This window comes from Rhamphochromis sp. 'chilingali', assembly GCF_963969265.1.
Source record: "Rhamphochromis sp. 'chilingali' genome assembly, chromosome: 19".
Classification (NCBI taxonomy): domain Eukaryota; kingdom Metazoa; phylum Chordata; class Actinopteri; order Cichliformes; family Cichlidae; genus Rhamphochromis; species Rhamphochromis sp. 'chilingali'.
The window spans coordinates 6,643,902-6,658,776 of NC_137946.1; the positions used below are offsets into that span (position 1 = coordinate 6,643,902).

Below are 14,875 nucleotides of genomic sequence, written 5' to 3' on the forward strand. Positions count from 1 at the left end.
AATACGGTATTTAACAACATTTACATACACCATATACTTGTATCTGACAATACAGGAAAACCACAGTTCTACAGGTTCAGAGGAGACCATGTTGGTATTTACAAAGTGGTATATCAAAACCACAAATTCTTTGCAATTGCATTATTCTTAAAATATTTTATAAATATAACTTAATATGACTTCACTGTTTCTAAGACAGTCATAGAGTGGTTTAAATGACTTACACATTTTATACAGTGTCCTCACTTTTGGGGATTGGGCTGTATTTTAAGTGTCTCCGATTTTACAGAAAAAAAAGCCATGTGAAAATATTTCAGTTTTAATTGCATATGTCAGAAATATGAACTATTCAGAACAACTTGAACGGCTGAAAGGTTACAACTGTAGACAAGATAAGGAAAAGCTGCCATACTTTTAATGGTCTTGCAGGCACTGCCTCATCCTCCTCCTCTGCTCAGTGCACAGAGGGAAAAACAGAGAAAGAGTGAGATTATAAATTTATGAAAGTTGAAAATAAAATACGTAGCAACTTATTGGTTCGTCACAAAATATATTACAGATGTTTCTTGTCAGGAGTCTGGGCCTCAGTCTCTTTCTCGGCAGTGTTGGTGACGTTTGAGATAGTTTAGGTGGGTTGTGCATTAGTTTATCTCAGACACAGACTACTTTGTCTTGTCATTTTTTTATTCATTAGAGATTTAGTGGATTACTGGTGTTGGGGCTCAAGTCTAGGGGCCCATCTGCTCGGGTACTACTACAACCATTTGTATTGGGGATGGTGGGTGCTGGTCTTGAGTGGACACACACATCATAGCAAAATTGTATGTTCTATGTTTCTCTGTTTTGTCTTGCAGGCAGAGATGGGCAGTAATCCAATTACTTTTTCTTAAGTAACAAGTAAAATAAGAGATTACTATTGCAAAAAAGTAATTCGATTACTGTTACTTTCCCGTGAGCACGCTGTGTTACTGCTTTACTGCGTTACTAAACTGTGATTTTGTTTGTGACAGTGTCACATGACAATGACGTACAAGCGTGTGACGTCCGTGGCAGCAACAGACATGTGTGGATCAACAATGGATAATATGGAGTGCGGGAGAGAGTACAACCATGTAGCATTAAAAGCTTGGATGTACTGACATTACTTTGGGCACTGGGCACTGGGCAAACCTCCACTGGCCCCACTCCTGATAAACAGGTGAAAAGAAATTTAAGAGCAACAGGACTTAGCACTGCAGAATTTTGGAAACAAAATGTAAACTGCAGCTTTATTTATCCCCCTTAAGAGATGGCTTCTCAGATGGCACAGCCACATCCAAATGCCTTCCGGACAACTGTGCACAGACTATGCACCTTTTTAGTTGTTAACTTATTTATTGCTTTGTTATACATTGCAAAATCTTCTAGATTTATAGTTTACGACAGCAGATCACTTCTCAACATCGATAACAATTTGCACATGTAATCTTGAGCAGTTTTAAACCCGACTGGTCCTGGCTGACTGAGATACTACGTGGCGTGGACAGGACGCTCACCCGAGGCGAAGAACAAAGAAGCGCCGGGAGGAAACGCGCTGGCGTTCGGAACAGACTGAGGCAGCAGGCGACTGTGCACCTCTGACCAATATCCTGCTAGTAATGTTCAATCACTGGAGAACAAACTAGATAATCTGAGGGCAAGAGTCACCTTTCAAAGAGACATGAGGGACTGCAACATTCTGTGCTTCACTGAGACATGGCTGACCCCCGCCATGCTGGACCGTGCTGTAACTGCATCTGATTGATCTGAACAGAACGGCAGAGTCAAACAAAACCAAAGGTGGAGGATTGTGTCTTATGGTAAAGAGAAAGTGGTGTGACACCAGGAGCATATCTACGCTCTCCAGCGGCTGCTCTCCACATCTGGAATACCTGAGCATTAAGTGTCGCCCTTTTTACCTGTCCCGTGAGTTGGTCTACAACCCACCCCAAGCAGACACAGGTATGGCTTTGTCTAAACTACATTATGTGCTGAGTGCATTTCAAAACAAGGATCTGTGTTCACCCCTCATTGTGGCAGGAGACTTTCTGACAAGTCATGCCGAACTTTTACCAACATGTCACATGTCCGACAAGGGGAGACAGAATCTTGGACCATTGCCACACGCCATACAAGCAGGGCTACAAAGCTATTTCACACCCAGCTTTTGGGAAGTCTGACCATAATGCCATCTTCCTAATTCCTCAGTGTAAACAACACATACCAGAGAGATGAAGTAACCACAAGGGAGCTGAAACGCTGGTCTGCCAAACACTACAGGACGCGCTCAATGACGTAGACTGGGACATGTTCAGGGCATGTGCACTTGACATCAATGGGTTTATGGAAGTAGCAGTAAGCTTCATTAGCATGCTAATGGAGGAGATCATCCGCACTGCAAGAGCCGTGACATTCCCGAACCAGAAACAGACAGATCGATCCGCACTGCAGTGAACGCCAGGACCGCCACCTACAACGCAGGTCTCGCGTCTGGCAATATGAGCGCCTACAAAACTGCTTCATACGGCGTGCGGCACGTGGTGAGGGATGCCAAACGCTGGTATCAGGAGCGCGTGGAGTCTCGCTTCCACCAGGGCGACACGCGGAGCATGTGGCACGGACTACGCACAATCACGGACTATAAAGTAGGGGTGGATTTTAATAATCGATTCATCGATTAAAATCAATTCTGGCTTGGATAGCGTGATATCGATTCATTAAAATCCTGAATCGATTTTTTTAATATAAATGTATTTTGCCCAAAATTCCAGAATCTCAGGTGAAATGTCACAAAATTTTGACAACCACCAGACATTTAAAACAGTAAATGAGAGCAAGTACAGACTTCTGCACAAAGACGTAAACACAAAGCGTGGACCCGCAGATCAGAATCAGTGAGATGTCGCCTTTCTCACGGCACGGACACGGTCGGGGCTGAAAGCCGACAGCTCACTGATTCTGATGTTTCAGCGGGCCTGCGCTTTGTGTTTACGTCCTTTTTGCGCTGATTCTAAAGCTGTTAGTTTTATCTCTCTCCAAACAATATTGACCGAACCAGCAGCAAAAGAAGATCCAAACTAAGCTTCACATAAACATTGTCATCGTCATGGACTCCCTCTTACTTTTGTTGTTTTGCTTCCACCACACACTTCATGCACAGCTCTCTCTCTTTCTCAGTGTACTTCAAGAACAGTTTCCCGTCTATCCCCGAAATCTGTTTTCTGTATTATTCGCTTGCTTGTTACGCACAAGACTACCGTTCTTACAGCGCTGTCAGCCGATGTTTTTTTTCCTTTTACTTACTTCCGAAAAGAAAACCTAGTTTCTGCCGTTCAATAGACTTCTGAACAAATTTAAACTTTTTAAAATTATACAAAATGCAAAACGCTTAGCCATGTCTCTAATAAAACCGCTGTAACTTCAGAGGTAATGTTCACATGTTGATTAATGGTTTTCTTTCGTTTTTGATGTACTGCAGAATATTTTTATAAAATCCCAGGCCAGGAAAATCACCTTCATGTTTTTCTGTGTTTTATCTTCAGCTACTTTGACACAAAGGCATCTGCTGTGATGCTTACACCTTTGATAAAGTCTGGAAAGTGTCAGCTTCCTTTTTATAGATACAAAAATATGTTAATATACTGATCAGAATTTTAATATTTCTGACTGAGGTAAAATTTCCCAGATTCAAATTGAATTGAATTGAATCGAATCGAATCAAATCGTGGATCAAATTGATTCAGGACCTTGTGAATCGGAATCAAATCGATTCTAGAAATCAGTGACGATACCCAGCCCTATTATAAAGCCAGGGACACAGCGCCAATCAACGTTTCTGCATTCACCAATGAGCTGAACACGTTCTACGCCCATTTCGAGGTTAGCCAGGCAGCTAATGCTAACTACTGCCTGACAACTGAGGACGGTGACGTCATCAGTGAGGGACCGGTGATCAGCATCGCGAAGCATGACGTCCGAGTGGCACTGAGGAGAGTGAGTGTTAGATTTGTATTGTTTATTGTCATTTATGCTTAGAAATATTTAACCATATATGCTTAGAGGTGTATAATCGATTGTGTAGTGATAGGATGTGTGATCCTTAATAGTCTGCAAAGGCTTGGTGTGCATTCCAGCGTGTTCTGGCATTCACACCTACACTGAAAAAAAGGGACTGGCCATCTCTTGGATTTATGTAAGCATCTTGCATGTATTTAACACAATTACCTCATGTTTTAAAGATAAATGTAACTATATAGTGTAAAAACTACATGATATGCAGAAAGGGTGTATTAAATTGTTCATATCATGTTCAGGTGAAGTAAGTCAATAAGATAGCAACGTTAAATCTCGTGAAACCACGCGTGATTTCATCTCGCGGGCTTTGGATCGTGGTTCAAAAAAGGCATCCATCTCAGTCAAGTCGAGCAGCCAACTCTACGTTTTTGGTATGTCTTGATTTTTTTAATTAATATTTACCATATTTCAGCCAAATGTAGTTAAACGTCTAGAGTGTCGCCATGTAACATGCTAAAAAAGAGCCATTAGCTTATTTGCTGTTTTATCTGTTGTCAAAGAATTGGCGCTTTTTCATTTGAATTTGTCTTTGGCACAAGAGCCGTAATATCACATTAAACCTAATTATGAGGCACTCATAACATAATTTGGTTTTCTGTGTGAATAGATTTGCCAACTGACTCTTCAGTTACATTGTGTATTTACTGCACCGTGGTGTTAGTGAGATTTTGGACATTGAACAGCTTTAGCTAATATCATTAGCGGCATTATGCTAGCTTACATCCCTACCCCTCCTGCCCTCACCTGCTGTCCTTTTCTTTTTGTTTTTTTTGCTGCACATTGAGAGACCACATCTATTCTGCATTTCACCAGGAGTCAGCTGATGGATTGTGGGTTCAAGGTGTTATGGTAAGAAAGTATATTCTATTTTCGCTTAAGGTTTCTGTAACTTAATTATAATAGGTTTTGTATAATTATTAGGTGCATGCATACACAAATAGACCACCCTATTAATACAACTGAGAAATCCAAAATCTGCCATAGGTTTAACTTATACCTGTATGTATTGTCAGAAAGGTGATTACTGGACTCACATTAATGCACACTTGAACTAAAATGAGGTTTTAACTTGTGGGTTCTTGGGTTGCAAATCAGAAACAAACATCTTTGGATTTTTTTAATCCCATAAGATCTGGAAACACAGTTTTTATTCAACAAAACATTACTGATTAACCAAGCACAGTGCCTGCTGTTATTTCAAAATAATTTTATGTCATTTCAGATAAAATGCAGCATTCCAGTGCATCCCAACCATGCCTTTACAGTCAAGGTTTCTGACGGAGCTGAGTTTCTCTCTGACAGTCTGCTGAAAGTGTTTGCAAAGTGATCGGGGGAACAGGGCACAAAGCTAAAGGATGTAGCTGCCATGATGACAGTAAGAACTTTAAAATTCTTTAACTACAAAGTGTATATGTATTGCATTAGGTCAGTAAAAGATTTTTATGCTGCATCCATTGAAACAGTCAACTATTACCTGTGAGTACTGATTCCACTGAAAGGATGCCATTCTTTTTTGTCATGCATTTACTGGCCCACTGAGAAAAAATTATCTTTTTTAAAAAATAAATGTTCTGGAAACTATATATCCATAAAGTTGATGTCAAACAGGAACTTTTGCTATTGCTTTGTAGATGCTGGTGTTGCATGTTGACTGGTTTAAAAAGTCAAGTTTTTGTCTGGGATCATTTTCTTCTGTGCTACTGAAAAGTTCACAAATCTCTGTTTTCTTTGTTATAATACTTTAGGATGACATTAATGCTCAAAGGGAGTCTCATCAAAGTGCTCCGCATCTGTGTGAAAGACAATTGCAACATCTTGGTGCAGGAGTTCATGGTGAGTGTTTTATGAGTAGATTGTGGCTTTGCAACATTTAAAAATGCATTTAGTTATCCACTTGATCCTCATTGGACTGGTTAGGACCAGTAGTCCTCTTTAATAATTTGAAGTTCACATGAGGCCTAGTAGTGAACTCGGCCGCCGGCCCTTGAGGCCCCACCCCTACCCCTGTATTAGGGGTCACATCAGTGTGAAAAAACTTTAAATTTGTCATTCTAGTGAACAAAGAAAAATCCCACCAATATTTACATTAGCTTTTGTTTGAAAAAAAAAAAAAAAGACCAACTGACCAACAGCTAACCAAATTGTGGGGCTGAAAGTCTAAATTCTAACATCTTCTGAGAGACATAACCTGGATTTCTGATGGGCTGGTGTCTTTCTAACAAAAACTAATGTAAAGCATTTGAAATTATTATGTTTTTCACTCTCTCTTAGAAACTCTGTTAGACCATGAATGGCAGCATGGCAGGCCACTCTTTGGCTATAGCTATTTACTATGTTGCTTGCATTGGTTTAAATTACTCTAACATTAGAACTGGTAGATTCAAAAGAGATGAGTTTAAAAGGGAATCTTAAAAAAATGTTTTGTGTTTAACCAGGACTTGACTGAGGCCACTGCACAGATTGAGAAAACCACAATGAACATCTGTCTCCAGAGATGCGCCAGGCAATGACTTTTCTGATGTTGGCATCATCATCGAGGGTATAGTAGTTCTTCAAGATCTGGATAACGTGACCTTTGCAGTAGCCATGCTGTTTGGACCTTTTTTATTCCTTCAATATGAGTTACCCATCACAACTCTGCTACACTTTTGAGGTGATTCATTGGGTGGTAATGGAGTTGGATGCAACTCAGCTCTCAAGAAAAGCTCACAACTAAGACAAAACTGCTCCTGCAAGGAAAGCTCACTGTTATGCATGCAAGCTGATCAGCTCTAGGTGAGAGGACATTTAAATCTCACACTTGTTCTGCTGCATTTTTGAAGCTCAATTCCAGGAGCAGATCGCAGGGTTCATTTTTATATACTCTGCAACTGCCATGAGGACAAGCCGTTTTTGTTGTTGTTGTTTGTTTTTCCTTTTGCTCTGTACAAGTTCTCTGTTTGTCTGTTTGGCAGCATTTTTCAATTTCTGTTTGTATTTTTTCTTTCTTTTACTAGTGAAGAGATGTAGCGTGAACAGTTATACAGTCTAAATATCCCATATGGGTCGTGTGAAATGGTATTTTCAGTTTCATTCAGTTGAAGTAAAGAACGTTGAATATTTCTAAGTGTGCTGTTTTGAACCAAGATGTCACAGTATGATCAGTGCTGTAATTTTTGACAGTCACTGTATCAATGTTATTTTTGCGTCTCTTGAATAAAGGTTTTGACCTGCAAGTGCTAATTTCTTTAGTTATTGGGGTAAAATGGGTAATGTTAATAGGAAGGTGTTTGCCAATTCAGTAACCTAATTTAATGTTAATGGAAACTAACATTTCCTCAAATTGTTTAGTTATAATTGTTGTTTAACTGAATCTTGACGTCAGAGGCCTTAAATAGAATGTTTTGTATTGTCCTGTAACATTTTTCAAAAGAAACAGTCTAATTTCTTTGCTGTGATTGATTCCAGAGAACACGGAAGAACTGACATTATTTAACTGTTGATTTATGTAGATTCAGTGGAGGAGTAATGTCAGTTTAATTCTTTACCTTCTGTCAATGCAGTGAAATTAGACATTTTGTTTTTAAAGGTTACTGGTGGATGCCAGCAACCATCTTGGAAGAGAACAATACAATCTGTTATAAGGCCTCCATTTGAAAATTGTGTATTTGATACTAGAATATAATAGCAAAATGTAATTTGAAGATAACATGTAGTATTTAAGTGACCAAGTAGTATTGGGTAAAAGTTATTGAATGGTGTTGGGATAAAGTGAAAAAATTGTGAAGGATTAAAATATTCCAAGAGCTCAAATTACTTCATCAAAACATGTTTAAGTCACATTTTATCAACACAAATTGCACAGGTTTATTGAACATGAATAAATTGTGTTAATTTAACTCAATTGTTTAAGTTGCTGCCAAAGCAAAACATCTGTGTGCAACAAATGTCCACCATTGAATTAAGTAAATCCAACAACATATTTTTTTCAGTGTACAACCTGGGAGCATAGGAAGAGGTCGTACCTTGTCTTATTGTTTTATGGTAGGATAAACGTAGCTATGTCAGTTTTAGGCTAAGTGCCTTTTGTTTAGATGGACCGCTAGACTCCTGGCACTAGCTTTGGGGAGTCTTCACAGGGTCACATCTTGACCCCACACACACACACGCACACACACATACTTACACAACGCACAGGCTAGGTACTCTTTGTGTGTATGTAGACGTCATATGTTAATGAGCCTATGTATATTCATGTGAGCTCAATAAAAGGAGTGCTATGGGGAACCTGGCTGAGAGTCTGACGGAGGTCAAGTGGGTGGAACAACACTTGGCTCCAGGCAGGTCTCCCTCATGCATGAGTAACACGAAGAACTTTGCCTACTTGGTGTTCAGTGCTTTTGCTGTGTAGTTAAATTGTCTCGTTCCAGCGGTGGGCCTGTGCTAGAGAGACCCAACAGTGAGCACAAGGAAAGTGGTGGGGCCAGACGGCATCACCGGCCGTCTGCTGCGTTGCTGTACTGACAAACTAGCAGGTGTGTTCACTTCCATCTTCAACGAGTCCTTGGCAAAGTCTGTGGTCCCCACATACTTCTAGACATCCACCATCCTCCCTGTGCCCAAGAACAACAAGCCCTCATGCCTGAACGACTACCGCCAGTTGCACTGACTTCAGTGGTAATGAAGGTGTTTGAGGGGCTACTGAAGAACATCATCTCATCCTCCATCCCAAACACCACAGATCCACTGAGTACATCATCGCCCATGTTCTGCACACCACCAGTTCAGCGTTCAACACAATAGTGCCCAGTAGACTGTTCACAAAGCTGAGGGACTCAACAGCTGTCTGTGTGTATGGGTGTTGGACTTCCTCACTGGCAGAACTCAGGTGGTGAGGGTGGGTAGGTGCGTTTCCGTCAGCATCACCATAAAGCACCACTCTCGCCTCTACTCTACTCCCTCTATACTTCAGACTGTGTGGCTACCCATGGCTACAATACCATTGTGAAGTTTGCTGACGACACAGTGGTGTTGGGTGCCATCTCCAACAACGATGAAGCGGCCTACATGGCTGAAGTGAAGAATCTGGCATCGTGGTGCCAGGATAACCACCTCCAGCTGAATGTTGGCAAGACCAAGGAACTGGTGTTGGACTTCAGAAGGAGTAAGGACAGAGACTACAAGCCCATTGTCATCAACGGAGCTCCAGTGGAGAGGGTGCCATGCTTCAAGTATCTTGGTGTCCACATCTCCTCCTTTCTATACAAGCGCTGTGGAGAGCATCCTCACACAGGACATTGCATCCTGGTATGGGAACAGCTATGTTAAGGAGCAAAAAGCTCTTCAGAGAGTGATCCGTACAGCAGAACACTTCTGCATGGCTGCTCTCTCCTCCCTACAGGACATTTACACCAGGAGAGCTGGTCCAGAGCAGCCCAGATATTGAAGGACCCGTCTCATCCCAGCAATAAACTGTTCCAACCTTTGCAATCAGGCAGAAGTTTCCACACCATCTGAGCAAAAACGGAGAGGCTCAAGAGGAGCTTCTATCCTCAGGCCATCCGTGTGTTAAATCAGGACATCAATCACTGTGTGTTATAGTTGTAAAACTATGCACATGACAAATAAATAGTCTTGAATCTTGAATCTTGAATCAGATGAATTTGAATTGGTCTGATAACAAAAAAAAGTCATCCTTAGATAGTTAGATAGTTTTTTGTTAATTTATGTTGTAATTTATGTTAGGTCAGTCTGTCTTGTCTCTGCTAGCCAGCTAACTAGGCCTCTTAGTTAGCTAGTTTAGAGTTTTTCTGTTAAATTATGTTGGAGGAACGTTGTTTCGCCTCACTGTGTACTGTTAAACTGTATATGGTTGAAGTGACAATAAAGCCAACTTGACTTGAGATGTCCCAGAAAAACAGCCAACGTAAAATAAAAAAAAACAAAACAAAACAAAAAAAACAGAAAACAGAAAACAGTCCAGATGGCCCAGCCTACTAAGTCTAGGGGCAGAGGCCAATGCAGACAAAACTGTTCAGATGATTAGCCAGAAGGGCAGTTGTTTAAAATTGTTGTCTTTTATGATCAGACTGTAATTATTGTTATTTTTGTGTGATATTTATGATTGTGATTTGTGACTTTTACCCTTGTATACCCTACTCAGACAATTCAAAACCTCAACCTTCATGCAACATTTCTCAAAGTGTCCGCAGTGTCCCACTTCCGCTTTCTACAGTGTCAGTAGAGCTAAGTCGTCTGATGGTTTGCAAAAATCCCACTGAGTCTTTGAGTCAGAGTTTCATTCCTTTGGGACTGCCATCAGCTGCCTCTGAAGTCATACAGGCTAACCAAGCACAACGGGACTCCTCCTTCAGAATGATGGTCCCTTTCGACTCCAACCGTCACTTATATAGACGTCTTTCTGAAAGTGTTGTAACTAAGTTTAAAGATATATTTCCTCCATTGATCCTCCACCTTTGCCATGACTCACCTTCTGTCAACCATTCTCCGCTCAGTATTAACTGTCCTCTCTCTCTGCTTTCAGTTGAATCCATGCCAGAGGCTCTTGCTTCAGCTAAATATTCAGCATCACAAACCCCAAGTTAAATAAAGCTTTGTTTTCTCACAAACTTGTCTGTCCCTTGAGTCTGCTTTTGGGTCCACCCCACGTACTGGCATTTCGGCCCCTTCTGACACTACATCAATTCTACTCCAACAGAGATTGATTATCTTGTTAGTGTTATATCTTCACTGTGTATGGCTCTGAATTCTTTGGCTAAAGCCTGAAATCAGAGGTGCTCTTCTGCCTGGTATAACTCACAAACCACAGATAACCTGTGAGCTGGAGACGAAATTGTGTCTCACTAATTTAAAAGGTCTTTATTTAACCAGTAAAAAAGTCTGTTGCTTTATATATATATATATATATATATATATATATATATATATATATATATATATATATTTTTTTTTTTTTTTTTTTTTAAAGCTTGTAACATCTTACTATTAGTGATTGAAGAAGATAGACAATAGGCAAAAATATTCATAACCATCTGAGCTTTCTGAATTAACTTTTGATAATTATCTTCAAATTATCAATATGTCTATTAGACCCCATTCTTACAAGACAGCTCAAAGAAGTCCTACAACCTTAAATATGATCAATAATAATGGATTGGATTTTATATAGCGCTTTTATAGGCACCCAAAGCACTTTACAATGCCACTATTCATTCACTCACTGGTGGAGGAAAGCTACGGTTGTAGCCACAGCTGCCCTGGGGCAGACTGACAGAAGCGAGGCTGCCATATCACGCCATCTGGCCAATACCAGTAGGCGGTAGGGTAAAGTGTCTTGCCCAAGGACACAACGACCAGGACAGAGAGCCCGGGGATCAAACCGGCGACCTTCCGGTTACAGATACGCTTCCCAACCCCCTGAGCCACGGTGAGGTCAATATATGTCAGTTAATGGGTTATAGTCATATTTTTCCTTCAACCCAATTTCTTCCTGCCTGTATGATGAGTTCCATGGGGAATTGAGAAAGACCTTTTCTCACCTCATCTCTGAGGGCAGCACAGCTAAGAAACTGTTAGAGTTTTCCTCCAAGCTCTGAATGATCAGATAAGGGATCAATTAGCCTCATGGGACTCCTCTTTCAAGGATTTGGGTCAAAAGGATCTGGGGATACGGATAGCAGATCCATGACCTCTTCTAAACCCTGGTTATTGCTATCAGTAAAACTTAGCCTAAACCAGGTTACTCGGTCACTACAGGCCCTTCTAGATTCAGAGGGCGAACAGAACATCATAGACACGGAATTAGCGAACCAACTGCATCTATCACTCATCCCTTTAAACCCACCTGTCCCGGTTACCGCTCTGAACAATCAAGTGTTTGGCGTAATAATGCATCCATAATAACCCATCCAACCGAACGTGTCTGTCTGGTCATGTCAAGCAACTCCTGGGAGACTCACATTTTATTTTACCTTTTGGCTCAAAAAAAGACGGCACACTCTGTCCCTGTATAAATTTCCGGAGGCTGAATGAAATCACTGTCAAAAATAAGTATCCTCTGCTGTTTATTAATTCACATTTGAGCCCATCCACAGTTCCACAGTATTTACTGCAGCAAATACCTATGGTACTTTCCCACATCCACCCTCGCCACCATACTCAACTGGATCCACACCGCCAGATTCTCCTGCCACCCTGGCGTGAGTAAAACCATTTCATTATTCACGCATCACTTTTGGTGGGAGTCCCTAAAAAAGGATCTGAGGAGCTATGCAGCTGCCTGCCAAACTGTGCCTGTATAAACACCATAATCGACACCCCACCGGATTGCTCTAACACAGACCCTGGTCGCAGATTGCACTGGATTTTGTTAATGGCCTTCCTCAGGCAGAACTGTAATACTCACCATAGTTGACAGGTTTTCCAAATGAGCTCATGTCATTGCTCTGGACAAATTACCCTTTTGAAATAATTTCAGATTGTGGTCCCCAGTTCATTTTGCAAGTCTGGAAGTCCTTGAGCTCGGCACTCAGGACCCGGTCAGTCTCAGTTCTGGTTATCAACCCCAAAACAACAGCCTAACTGAATGACTGAATTAGGAACTGGAATCCGGTGTCCGCTGTATCACCTCTCACAACCCGGAAACCTGGTCATCATATCTCAAATAGGTAGAGCTTGCTCACAATTCTCTCACTGCCTCTGCTACTGGTCCCTCGCCTTTCGAAGCACCCCTAGGATATCAACCACCGCTTTTCCCAGAGGCAGATATAGATCTGGCGGTTCCCTAATTTCAGTACCACTTCCAACTATGCCAACACATCTGGGCACAGGCCTTGGAAAGGCTTCTCAGTTCAGTCAAACGCCAGCACAAGTATGCTAACTGCCGCAGGACACCCGCCCCCAGGTATCAGGTGGGGCTGAAGGTATGGCTCGCAGGTCATGGACATTCTCCACTTAATGCCCCAAAACATAAGAAACTTGTCTGCTGTAGGGCCAGTACAGTGTTAGTGCTGGCACCTTGTAAGCCATTGTCTTACAAGGTGCCAGCAGTAGAGATAGATGTGTTCAAGCCTTTCATCTCCAGAGGTTTTCCTTCACTGACTGGAAGTGAGGTGGATATGGGCAGAAATCTGTGACATCAGAAACTGAATTTGAATAAGTTAAATTCAAATTTAAATTGCTCAGATTGAATGTGACTTGTAACTTGAATAAATGCTTTTAAAAACTGAATATGAATTAGCCTAATTTGAAATTCAATTTATTGGTTTGAAAATGATCATCACTAAACCGAAATTGAATGTTATAGTTTGAAAATGAATTCATTTGCTTTGAAAATGTATTTTATCCTTTAAAATTTAGCTCTCGAATAATTTCAGATTCACTTAACACATGTTAAATACAATATTACATTTGGATCACTTTTTATTATTGCTGTAATAAACCTTTTGCACTTTTTCCTCGAGTCTGCACTTCAGTCCGTTCAGTCCACCATGACACTGTTCATGTTACTAGTTCATTTCAGCCTCACTTTAACAGGGTAGGATCCAAGGTAACAGGATCCTCATGCTACTTGGTGTTACCTTGAGGCTCAATCATGTCTCTCTACCTCACTTTCACCATTATTATTTTCATCCCTTCCTGTTTCCCTGTGACAATATACAGATAACCCTGTTGCAATTCCCTGTCTAAAAATATGGTATCAAATCCGGCCACACCTTAATTCTGTCTCTGCCTTTGCTCTGGCCCCAATGTGTAACAATCATCTCTCCCCCATCTCCTTTGGAATCTTCCCTCCATATATGTGCAAGAAATGGTATAAAATGTTTTTTAAATCATTTTTTCAAAGACAACACTTTTAGTGATATGTCTTATTTGTACGATTTGCCCTCATTTCATTTATTCCGCTATTCTCAAATAAGATACTGTGCAGCCTCTATTTTCCCAGTTTCCAAATCAGCCCCCCAAGCATTCATGGAAGGACTTATTTTAATTGAAACCTCACAGTAAGACTCTCATATTAAGAATATGTACTTTCATTATTGCATTGGGCAATTACTCAACCAAAAATATCACTTCCAGTTGGGAATAGGAACTGTGTCCTAAGTTTGGGGAAGATTACTGGGACACTGCCGCTCCGCTTTTTAACTCCAGCCGATAGGACCATTTCTCACACCCATAAACATAAACTTCTCTTTACTCTTTTTTATACTGCTGACACTTTATTCACTCTTAGTCACTTATAGTTATTTATTCACTTATTTTGTCTCTCTAATTTTAAAACTGTGTATATACTGTATATTCTAAGTATTTTTTTTTATCTCATTTTTATTGTCTGTTTATGCCCTGTCCTTATCTTTAAGGTCATGATGCTCTGTTGTCTCTTAATTGCCCCTTGGGGATAAATAAAGTCTCTCTGATCTGATCCAAAAGTAGTTGACAGAATCCATACCTCATCCTCATGTGCAAGACTTACCCTTACCAGTTTAAGACAGTATACAGATTGCACTTGTCAAAATCAAGACTATATAAAATTTATGTTGTAATCATCAATCTCACATTTATTACATTTTATTTTTGCATAAGATTTTCCCTGTGTTATGCTTGCTGACAGATGCTATTTGTAGTATTAATAATTAAAAGCACTGCCATAGGCAATGAATAAGGGAAAAGAGATAGCAGTTAGAGTTGGTGCGATTTGCTTCTCCCGGGCAGACCTGCCAGTTGCTGCCAATATATGACACTGTTAATTAAACATTGGTAAAATTTATTAGCGTGCAATGGTCTT

General features: G+C 40.6%; 1 long non-coding RNA gene across 2 annotated transcripts; it reads left to right on the plus strand.

The window, feature by feature from the left end:
* Positions 1–4,195: 4,195 nt before the first annotated feature.
* On the plus strand, positions 4,196–8,051 carry LOC308386676. Of its 2 annotated transcripts, none has more exons than XR_013969840.1 (4): positions 4,196–4,463; positions 5,315–5,467; positions 5,838–5,925; positions 6,528–8,051. It is a non-coding gene; the product is annotated as an uncharacterized lncRNA (long non-coding RNA). The 2 variants fall into 2 exon arrangements; XR_013969841.1 differs by lacking the exon at positions 4,196–4,463 and adding an exon at positions 4,485–4,941.
* The last annotated feature ends 6,824 nt before the right edge of the window (positions 8,052–14,875 follow it).